A 12,084-nucleotide genomic window follows, 5' to 3' on the forward strand; every position below is an offset into this window, starting at 1 on the left:
AAAAAGCTAACTATTTCTGCAATAATCCTTCATTTGGACAATTTTAAAATAAGCAGCAATAATCTAAAAAGTACAGGATGGATATTCTAGCGATCAAACTTTGGGGCTTGGCCCTCAATATGAAAAGTATGCATTTATTTTTATTGCTGGGCTTTTTTAAAATTCTTAATATTACAAGTCAAAAGTGGGTTCAAATACAACTATCACTAAACTTTCTCTAAACCAGAAAACTATTTATCCTATATCCACATATTTTAAGCTTTTAATAAGTTTCTACTATATAGAGGTCCTATATACTCTTTACCTGGCTTTCCCTAATTTCCCCTAATTTTAAACAACCATAGAATTTATTACGAAGAAATTAACACCAGCATATTACCTATCGACCAAAATATAGACTTTAATTCAGAATTCCCTAATTATTCCACTAATGTTATTTTTCTGTCCCAAAATACCATATCACATTTAAGCTTTAATTTTTTACCCATTATAACAAAAGTCCTTTCAAAATCTTATGAATAGAAACAATCAAATTATAGCCATATTAGTTAAGAGAATATACCTTGAACTTAAAGCAGAAAAGAAAATGAGAGTGTGCTATCATAAACCCACGTCATAAGTCACCCATTATACACATAAAATACCAAACAAAAAACATACTCAGTATGGCAACATGTAGAAAGGAAAGATTTTTTATGAAATTTTTAAAATATAAAAGTATAGACAAAAAGAGATTTAACATAGCACCAAGAGTTATTTCATAAAAATATAAATATTGAAATATTATAGTTGGTTTTAAAATGTTTTTAATCAATAAAACAGACTTGTTTCTGTATTTAGAGGTCATATTTAAGTTTCTTTGTAAATTTTCACCCAGGAAACACCCTAGAATTACAGTGACAGATGTACTTAAAATTGATAATGATTGGTGAATAAAAACATCAGAGACTACTTCTTTAAATAAAAGCAGTGAGTCATCAAAGGCTGAACTAAATTTTAACCCTTTATCTCCATTAAAAAATTAATTTATCAAACATCAAATAACATTTCAGAATTAAATTTCAAAAAGAATTTCTATCTAATTGTCTAGTCAACAGAGGGAAACTCAAAGCAGATTCCCTGGAAAAGGATCCGGGTTCTCTGGATATTACTGAAGGAGCTGAGAGTACCACAATCAAATGGACTGCCCTACAACACTGTGAAGGCCCACAGTCCTCTGATCTCTGACCCATCTGTGTTAATTACGGAGCAAATACTCAACAAGGGTTTAGAACCTCTTTTTAAATTTTATTTAATATTCCAATGTTATTTAGGACCATACAATGCATTACAATTCACATTACACATATAGAGCATATTTTTTCATATCTCTGGTTGTACACAAAGTACATTCACACCATTTGTTTCTTCATACATGTACTTAGGGTAATGATGTCTATCTCATTCCACCATCTTTTCTACCTCCACCCCCTTCTCTTCCCCTCCTACCCCTTTGCCCTATCTAGAATTAATCTAATCTTCCCATGCTCCCCCTCCTAACCCCACTATGAATCAACGGTTTGGGGTGATTGGCTAACTTCACTTAGCATTATGTTCTCCAACTCCATCCATTTACCTGCAAACGCCATGATTTTATTCTCTTTTATTGCTGAATAATATTCCATTGTGTATATGTACCACAGTTTATCTATTCATCCACTGAAGAGCATCTAGGTTGGTAAAACCTACCTCTCTTTTTAAAGATCAAAGGAAGGGAAATGGATATTAAGAATAGTAGTTTCACACCAATCTATTATTAAAATAATTTAAGATAATAACAAATTAGGAAGTTAAAAAAATGCTCATAAAAAACTAAATATTCAATCCAAAAATATCAAAGTGGAGGGCATAAACTGTAGTGCCAATTACACATTAAAATAAATGTACTCCATGGAAGCATAACTAAGGAAACACCTATAGAGGAAAACAGGTATCTTGGGGAAAAAACTTTTTACTGATCTTCCTAGACCAATACTACCTTCAGGTACCTTTAAAAAAAGAAGCAAAGGGGGGCGGGGACTTTATCTCAAACCACATATAAAATAAAACTTTCTTCTGTTCTCTTGATGGACCACTCAAGAGAATAAACATTAAAATGGAGTGAACTTTAAACTTAGGCAAGTAAGTACTCCATTAAGATAATTAATTTAATTCTGAAAAATAGCCAGTAATTATGTCTGAAAATATATAGCAGAGAGGTGGTAGACACAACCTCAATTCTGTTAATAGCTTTTTACTGGATTTTCTGTAACAAAAGAATTATTTCCTTAGAGCTTCAAATCTGGTAGGAAAGAAAGAAAAGAATCACTAGAGAATGGAATTCACAGGAAATGCCTTTAGAAATTGTTGTCTTTCTGTTAGCAAAAATAGGAATTCCTCTTAATGGAAGGTCCTCTACTGTTTGATCACTAAGGACTGACTGGTTCATGACTAAGGAGGAGCTGGTGAGGTTACCCTCACCACACTTTCCTAGAATTCTGGACATCTCCAACTGAAATTCAGGTAGAGGTTTTCTTGTTGGCTACTCCTTATCTCCATTAAGCTCTTAACAGGAGAAAAATCCTCAAAAAATAGGCATCTTTCTTAGAAGCAATTGCTACCTCTCAGTAGTAATAAAGCAGTTAAATGCCTGAACCTTGATTTCTAAAAGTACAAAATGAACCTGTGACATCTTGTGCCAGAAAGCAAGACAGCTATCTAGACTAATGGGTAGTATCAAAAAGACAATGAGTCAAAACTTAACAGGTCCCTGCTGCTGGTGAAGCTTGCAACAATTTCTCAGCATTGTTAAGAATGAAGACTCTCATAGATTAAAACATTAAAAAAAAAAAAAAAGTTTCCAGAAGTGAAGTCCCTGGTACCCTAAGAAAACAGGTAGAGTGGGCATTCTGGAGCCAAGAGCTTGAGAATAGCTCCCAAGCCAGTGCCAACTTTCCAACTCCAGGGCCAGATGACTCCCACCTTTACACCAGCTGACCAAGCCAGGTGCATTGAGTCTTGATCCAAATGGGACACACTATTCCAGAACAGAAGTAAAGGGTAGACTCTACAGACCTTCAGAAGAGTCAGAGGGAGAGGTAAGAGACTCTGAAATGGAGCCACAAGCAAAGACTGGTCTGATATCTGCAATCCCTAGCTTGGGAAGATACTGTTCAATATGGACAATTCTGCTAACCTGGCTTCTGTCTGTAGAGATGGGATGGAGTCTGAGAAAGGAGATCCTCCTTAACACTGATGAAGCACCACAATGAAGTGACAGCAGAGCCAATCAGCTAGAGTTTCTATCATTTATATGAGCAAGAGCCAGTCAATGTTTCTGAGCTTCTGTTTCTTCCTGTAGAAGTGGAAACAATTATAAAATCTACTTCCCAATGTTACTAGAACAATTCTATGGCATGTGCTATTAAGAAAAGGTATCCACCTACACCTTACACATACACAAACACACGGAGAAAGGAAGGGAAGGAGAAAGATGGGGGAAAGAGAGAACAGGAAAGGTTCTTCTTTAATTTACAAGGAAAGAATTATTTTAAAATGTACCATTTCAGCACTCTAATTTATGAACTGATTCCTCCAAGACAGGTGGTAAAACCACTAGCTAAAACATTGTTGGAAACACATTATTCACCATTAAAATATCACATCACACATCACCTTGCTTTATCAATGACATGGTAATACAACCAGAAATACACACCACTATCTACAATGTAGCATTCCTACTAAAAATACATAACCTGAATCTAAATTTGAGAAAACATTCCAACAATCAGATCCGGATTCCACAAGACATGCCTGAGATCTTCAAAATGCCTATGTCATAAAGCAAAATGGTTTGGGATTTATTCTACTAGATTAAAGAAGACTAAAGAGACATGACAACAAAGGCATTTTCTGTGTTGAATTATGAATTGTAGGGGAAAATGCTATGAAGAAAAAAGTGCTATCAGAGAAATATGACTATGAATGGTACTACTGGATATAGGAATGTATTAACAGTATTGTGCTTACATAAGAAGATATCCCTGCTCCAAGAAGATACACACTGAAGTACTAACGGATGAAATGACTGTCCTCTTATTTTCAAACAGTTCAACACACTTAAAAAATCCATACACAGGCACACACAGATGTAGGCAAATGATAACTGGTGAATCTAGGTGATGAGTATACAGTGTCTGTTTTACTATTCAAATTCCCTGAAGTTGTGAGATGCAAGGAAAATAAGATGTGCTCTTCTTGCCATAAGACACAAATTCTTGATTTTAATAACATCTCTAGCAAAAGCTAAAGGTAAAATGAATATATGGAAAGATACACAAGTAAAAAAAAAAGGAAAAAAAATCTCCTAGCTAAGTTTATTTATAACTCATTTATGATCACTTAAAACTTGGAATTTACTGTAGGAGAAAGACATGCATTTAGAGCAATTCTAGAAAGATCATCACTGAAAGGGTTAAGTTTCTCATGCTAAACAAACCACAGATTTCTATAGACCTCAAGATATCTGGGCTGGTCTCAAATGAGCAAGACAGACAAAAAAAAAAAAAGCAAAGCAACCAAATCTCAGGAAACCCAAGGCAAGGGTTCCACCGTCCCAAATTGCTACTTAGCTCATGAAATAACAAGGGAAGAAAAAAAAAAAATCAAAAAAACCCTTAACTTTTCTACTGATGATCTTGTTAGCACTTTTTCTGAATTGGTCTAAAACTTACTAAAAGAGTACTTCTAAGCAAATTAATAATAAAAGTACAAGTCCTTGAAGGTTTCTTTATGCTATTTAAGGAAAAAAATGTAGGGACTAAGATCAACACATCTATTTTGTGAGTTTTATTAAGTTATCAAGTAAAGGAAATGTGCTCAGAAAAGCTTTCTATAGTTACTTCATACTACTTTTTAAAAGTAAGGCTACATTTGAAAAGACTACCTACTTTAGGCTCTTAGGTAATTCTGATTTTTGTTCTTATTACTTGAGAGATTAATGAAACTCAGATGTTACCAACATGAATTGCTTTCCAACAGTTATGTATTGCACCTGTGTGTGTGTGCGCACGCACACATCTTCATAGAATATAAATTTAAATCAAATTTCAGCAAATAATGCCAAATACTATTATGTGTAACACACTGATTTTTCTATTTTATATTTGTTTTTAAAATACTGACTGTGAGCAGTGAATTGATTTCATTCCAGATTCATGAATCTTCTGAAATTTGAAGACTAATGTGGGCCAATACCAGCCCATGTGAAGTAAAGGAACAGTCAGTGAAAGATGGCATTGGCTCAAGAAAATGAAGTACATAGCCTTCACTATCCAGATACAGAAATATACCAGCAGCCCTATCAGGCAGGTCCCTTTCTCAACTAGTCTGATCATTCATAAGAATACATGGAGGCAACAGCTCTGGGAAAGTGACACTTGAATGGAGACCTGCAGCATGCAAATGACAGTACCTTGCAGAGAGCAAAGAGAACAAATCAGAAGCAAGAGAAAAGGCAGCTGCAGGGCCCAGAACAGAACAGATACCTGCTGGGATCAAGTAAGAGAAAGTAAGACTGATGACCCAGTAAGCATGGAGGAAGTTAGAATATGAGTATTCTGGGAATCAGACAGTGCACACTAAGGGGTTTCAATTTTAAGAATAATGAAAGCTCTTGTCTACAGTGTGGTTTTCAGGTTGTTTTTAAAGCTGAATTTTTATTTGCTCTTTATCTGGTATGATCTGTATCATAATCATTCTTTGTTATATATGTTGCAAAATATCTTCTCCTAGTATTCTGGCTTGTCTTCTCATTTTCTGTGAGGTATCTTTTGATGTACAGGTTTTTTCATTTTAACTAAGTAATAAATACTATCATTTTTTTTTCTTTATGATTTGAGTTGTGATCCATTTAAGAACTCTTACTATAAGAGATTTTAAAAAAAGTTCTTCCAGATTTTTTTGTTTCGCTGAGGTTTTTAAAGTTCTGTTTTTTAATGCTTCTAGGATTGACTTCTGCATATGATAAGATGTATACAAGAAAAACTGTCCCCCTACTAATAGTTACTAGGATCCAGCTTTCTCCCTACTTATCTGCTTGCCCATTCTGACATGTATGTGTAGATCTATTTCTGAGTATTTCACTGATTATGTTATGTTTTGGATAGAGACTTCCCCCAGAGACTTATATGGGGCTTGGTCCCCACTGCAGCAGTGTTCAGAGGCAGGGCTGGGAAGTAACTAAATCATGACAGCTCTGACCCCATCAATGAATTACTGCATTGATGGATTAATAATCTGATGATGCTACTGGGATGTGGTGAATACTGGTAGGAGGTAGGGCCAGTTTGAAGAAGTCAGTCACTGGAGACATGCCCATTGGGACTATATCCTGTCCCCAGCCATTTTTTTCCCTCACTCTTTGCCATGAGGTGGGTAGCTTCCCTCCAACACAATCTTTGAGCATAACATTCTCTCTAATGCATCCCACAAATGATTTTAGTATTTCATATCAGGATCTATTCTATTCTCGAAAGGCACAGGTTTAAATATTTTTAAATCATTGGGCCCTTTGTGAATATAAACACCACAAACACTATTATTGAAAAAGTGTATACTATCCTCTCCCCTAAAAAACATACACCCAATTCTGCAAATGTTTCGGGGACTTAATGGACAGCCCAATGCCCAAGCCTGAAATCCTAGATCTAAAGACCTAGTATTATCAAACCTACCTAATGATAACTTTTGGTTCTTATACTAACAGGAAGATAAAACACAGTATGAGTCAAGCATATCCAATCAATCTATGGCTAACCAATTCACATGTGGTTCAAGCACACCCAATTTTCATTTTCCTCCCAAAGCTAAGCTATGAACAATCCTAACAGTGATCTCAGGATAAAGGAAATATGATACCAGGGTTTAAAAAAAAAAAAAAAAGAACATGGCATAAAGAGAACAAATAAAGGAAAAGAGCAGCCCAGTGATTACACAGGTAAGCTCTGAACTCACTAGAAATTTGGATTCCAGTTCTGCCATTTCCCCCTTATGTGGCTTCAGGAAACTACTTTTCCCTTCAGAGCCTTAGTTTCATTATTTGTGAAGTTCAGATAACAGTATTTCCTTCCAGGTTTGATGTGAAGATTAAATAATTCATATAAATGCTTACTTAGCACAGTACTTAATACAAAGCAAATATTCAATAAACATTCACTCTTTTTAGTTACCCTTTTAGAGAAAAAAATAAAAGCCTGGAGATATGATAAATCTAGACAAATAATGGATACAAAAGGACACCAAGTTTTAAAATGAAAATTCCACAATGATCAAAACAAATAGGCTAACAAAGTCATGTTATACTAGATAGTACTTTAGTGTCTATCAGCACCAGTCTTACATTTTTCCCTTCATTTATACTTTTTTTCCTTTTATTATTGATGCATTAGAACTTGTATATAATGGTAGAATTCATCATTACATGGACACATATCCACACAATAAAATTTGGCCAATATCATTCCCTAGTATTTTCCGTGTCTTCCTCCGTCCTCCTGGTCCCTTTTCTCTACTGATTTCCCTGAGATCCTTCCCCACCCACACACACTTCTCTTCCTTTTTCCTCTCTAGCTTCTACATGAAAGAAAACGTACAGTCCATAATTTTCTGAACTTGGTTTATTGTGCTTAACGTATCATTCAAGTTCTATCCATTTTTCTTTATGGTTAAATAAAACTTCACTTCGTATATATCATATTTTTTAAAAATCCATTTGTCCACTGATAGACACCTAGGCTGGTTCCATAGTTTGCTAGCCTTGCATCTGACAGATCAGAAAACTTAAATGAAATTCCTAAGGTCAAAATATAAGTGACCCTCAGGTTTGGGCCCATGCTTTTCCTCAGTCTGGGCCCAAAACTATGGGGTGGGGGGAACTAAATTTAAAAAACAGGTCAAAATACAGTATTTACTCACTTAATCAATATTCACTGAACAATATTATAGATAAATTATTGCATGTTTACTGAACAAATAGTTACTTTTTATTGTACAAATGCTTACTGAAAATTATGAGGTACCTATTATTCTAAGCACCATGGCTACACAAGTAAACAAGATCTTTCCAGCTAGTGAAGGAAAAGTAATACACAAACAAATCAATCCTACTACATGCTATGAGGAAAATAAAACAGTCTAACAGAGCAGTGAATGAACTAGATGAAGCAACACATAAAAAGGGCTACAATCCAGAGAATTCTTTCCTAAGGAAAAAACAAATGAGCTGAATCTTTGAAGATGAGCATGAGGAAGACCACATCAAGACATGGAGAAGAGTTCTCTAAAAGATGGAAGAACTGGTGCACAAACTCCAATCAAGAACATGCTAAGCATGATCCACGGACCAGAGAAGAAAGCCAACATGGCTTTATGACAGTTAAATGAGGAGTGTGAGTGACATGTGAAGTCATAAAGGTAGAGGAGAGGAAGGTCAGCTCATGCTGAATCCGTGTTATCTGTAGACCATGGTAAGAAACTCAAGAATTTTTCCTAAATAAAAGCTGACCATCTGAAGGTTTTTAAGCAGAGGAACAAAAGGATTCCATTTATGGAATGGAAAAAGATCACTTTAGAAAAAGATAACTCTGGCTACCAGGTATAGAATAAAGTATAGGAAGACAAATGCACAAACAATATCTCTATAGGAGTAGACCACAGGAGACAAGCTGGGAGAGTGTCTGGAACTAGGGGCAGGTGGAAGATGCATTCATTGTAGAAAAAACCAATTAGGAGGCAGATAAGATACCATTTTTGACAAAAGTGGTGGGCTTGGATTTCTTCCCCCATATTAGCCAGTCTTTTAAAATACTGATAACAAAGACCTGAAGTTCTGAGGGGTATTGGTAAGGGCAATAAAGACAAAGAAAAAATATGCCTACAAGGGAAAGAGAAACATCACTAATTAGCTACAGTAATCGCAGTGTGGCACTGGTGAAAGAAATGAAGAATTTAATGGAAGAGAACAGAGTCTAGAAATAGATTCACACAAAATAGTTGATTTTCAAAAAATGGTGCAAGGAGTATTCAATAAAGTATTCAATAAAGTCTTTTCAATTAATGGGAACAATTTAATCAGATGTCCATCTGAAGAAAGAAAAATTAAGCTGTATCTTACACCATAAACAAAAACGCAACTGAATCATGGGCTAAGTATTAAAAATCTTCATGAGGAATAATATTAAGAAACTATTTGTGATCGTGAATTAAATGTTGAAGTAAATGTTACTTAGAAACAACACCAAAAGTAAGATCCACAGAAGAAAAAATAATAAACTGGAATTAATCAATGTTAAAAACATGTGCTCTTCAAAAGTCACTGTTTAAAAAAATGAAAAGATATACTATAGAATGGGTGTATATATTTGCAAAATTCACAAGCTTTCAAAATTCAATTTAAAAAAAAACTCAAAAAAAGGGGAAGATTTGAACAGATACTTTATCAGAGACAGAGATGGCAAATAAGCACATAAAGACATTAAGTATCATTAGTTGTTATGAGAAAATAAAAATATGATGAATATCCCTATGCACCTATTACAACAGCTGAAATAACCTCAAAAATCTACAAGTGCAAGTACTGGTAAGGATATAGAGCATAGGTTCTTTCATACGCAGGAGATGACAAAATAATGAGGCTACTCTGGAAAATAGTATGTCAGTTATTTGGAAAGTTAAATACACACTTACCATGTTACTTATTTGGCAATCTTATTTTCTAGGTAATCTACCCCCAAAGAATTGAAAACTTACTTTGAAAAGCCTCAATGTGAATATTCTTGTGGAATTACTCATAATTACTCAAAACTGAAGATAATCCCACTGTCCTTTTCAAGGAGAGAATGGATAAACAATGTGGTATATCCATACAATGGAATACTATTCAATAATACAAAGGATTGAGCTATTGATATGGCAACCACACAAATATCAAATGTTTATACAAAATGAAAGAAAATTAAAAAGGTTACACAATGCATAATTCCATGTATATAGGACATTCTCTCACTTTGGGAGAAAAAATATTTTTAGTGGTAGCCAGTTGCTGAAGATAGGGGGAAGAACTGTCGGCAAACTAGGGAATTGAAGGTGGAGGAAAGCTATTCTGTATTTAAGTTGTGATGACATGTGTCTATATTTAGTTATCAAAACTCACTGAACTTTTATGCTATAAAGGATAAATTTTACTTTTTATAAATTTACCTCCATAAATCTGACTTAAAAGGAACATCAAATATCCATAATGTGTATTTCTAAACTGCCAATTCAAAGTATCTTAAAATATGCCTGAAAACATAAAAAAAAAAATATATATATATATATATATATATATATACACAAAATCTGCAAATGCCTGTAGTATCATTTTATCATGTTTTCTACCGTTTTCTTTCACTCTAATATCCTTGGAAACTTCTCTTATTGAAAATAAGATAAATGTGTTGATTACATGTAGTAAAATGTAAAACCAAAAAGCTTACATTTACCAATTTAATAAAATGATTTAAAAGTAATTGAAGAATTATTTCATGGGGCTGGGGTTGTGGCTCGGTGGTAGAGTGCTCGCCTAGCAAGCAGGGGGCACTGGTTTCAATCCTCAGCATATAAAAATATAAAAAATAAAAATATTGTGTCCACCTAAAACTAAACAAATAAATATTTAAAAAAGGAATCATTTCAAAACACATTTCAGAAGCATTTTAAAATATTACAAAGAACAAAATAAAATGTCCTTCTGCAATAGGATTTGGTGAAGGTACTAAAATATTTGAAAGAATGAATAAGCGGGATATAACAATCAAGTCATTCTTATTATTCATTAAATTAAAGGGTTCTAATCTTTTCACAAAAGTCCTTAAGCGAATTCTTAAGACAACAAATACATTTTGGGATAGAAGCCTTTTTAAACTGATTTCCTATGAAGCTTTGAAAACACAAAACTGAAGTCTTAACAACTTCACTTAAATGCTAGGAGTCAAGCAGCCATTAGCCCTTTATTTACCTCTTTGAGGTAAGCATGCCTCCCTTATAGTCCATTCTTCCTCCCTCCCTCTCAATTTTGAGGGATACAAGGCAGGCACTGTCCACAAGGATAAAAGTCTTTGACTAAATGGCAGCTGGTGATACTGCTTGGAGGAACACTATTAAGAAAGAGAATTATAAAATCAAAGATAAAAGCAAAACAAAAAACCACACATGGGTTCAACCCCAGTACCACACAAAAAGAGAGAGAGAGAGAGTGGGGGGGAGACTTATAAAAAGCAAATAACAAAAATAAAACAATAATAGGGTTAATAATTTCCAATTGTTTCCCTGCAAGCTAACTGAAGTGAAACCTGTTTTTCTGTGTAACAGTGCTTCCCCTTTGATGCACACTGTGCTCCTATGTAAATGAATGCACATTTGCAGATCTAGGAAATATAACGTCCACAGGCCTTAAGTGATACAGATGTACCCACCCATATTCTATAATTCTGTTAACACTTTGTGCCAGACTCTCTCTTGAGCTATGGAAGTGCATTTACTGAAGGGAAGGCAGGCTCCTTCCTAAACAGAAATATATCAGCACTTCAGATCATCACTAGTTTGAGGGAAGAGCTTCTAGATATTTCTCCCAGAGAACCTTTGTAATGGAAATAACTGAGTGCATACCTCAAATCAGAAATCCTGTTCCTTACGAGTGCTTTTGTGTCTTTTTTCCCCCCTGAGATGTATGTGTGTGTGTTGGGGGGGTGGGGGGACACAATTCTGAAGTACAGCTGAGTTGAAATATTACTTAAATATATTAGTCTTTGTTATGAGAAGGGAAATTATTGCCTCTTAGAGCTTCATCAAATTGCAGCAGAAAGATTAGATTATGACTACATCACTCAATAATAGTCTCCTGCTTCACAGCAAATGAGCCAGTTTAAAAGTGGAGGGGAATGGGTAGGCATAACAACAGAAGATAAAGAAGGATGTGATACAAAACTCCTTAGGTTTTAAGGCCATCACAGCTTTTTGAGAGCA

At 34.6% G+C, this 12,084-nt stretch overlaps 1 protein-coding gene across 7 annotated transcripts in view; it reads right to left on the reverse strand.

The window, feature by feature from the left end:
- Window positions 1-12,084, reverse strand: part of LOC113186545 (TLE family member 4, transcriptional corepressor) — a 132,211-nt gene that overhangs the window by 69,463 nt on the left and 50,664 nt on the right. The window lies entirely within an intron of this gene.

The sequence above is a fragment of the Urocitellus parryii genome, chromosome 4 (genome assembly GCF_045843805.1).
Source record: "Urocitellus parryii isolate mUroPar1 chromosome 4, mUroPar1.hap1, whole genome shotgun sequence".
Lineage (NCBI taxonomy): Eukaryota > Metazoa > Chordata > Mammalia > Rodentia > Sciuridae > Urocitellus > Urocitellus parryii.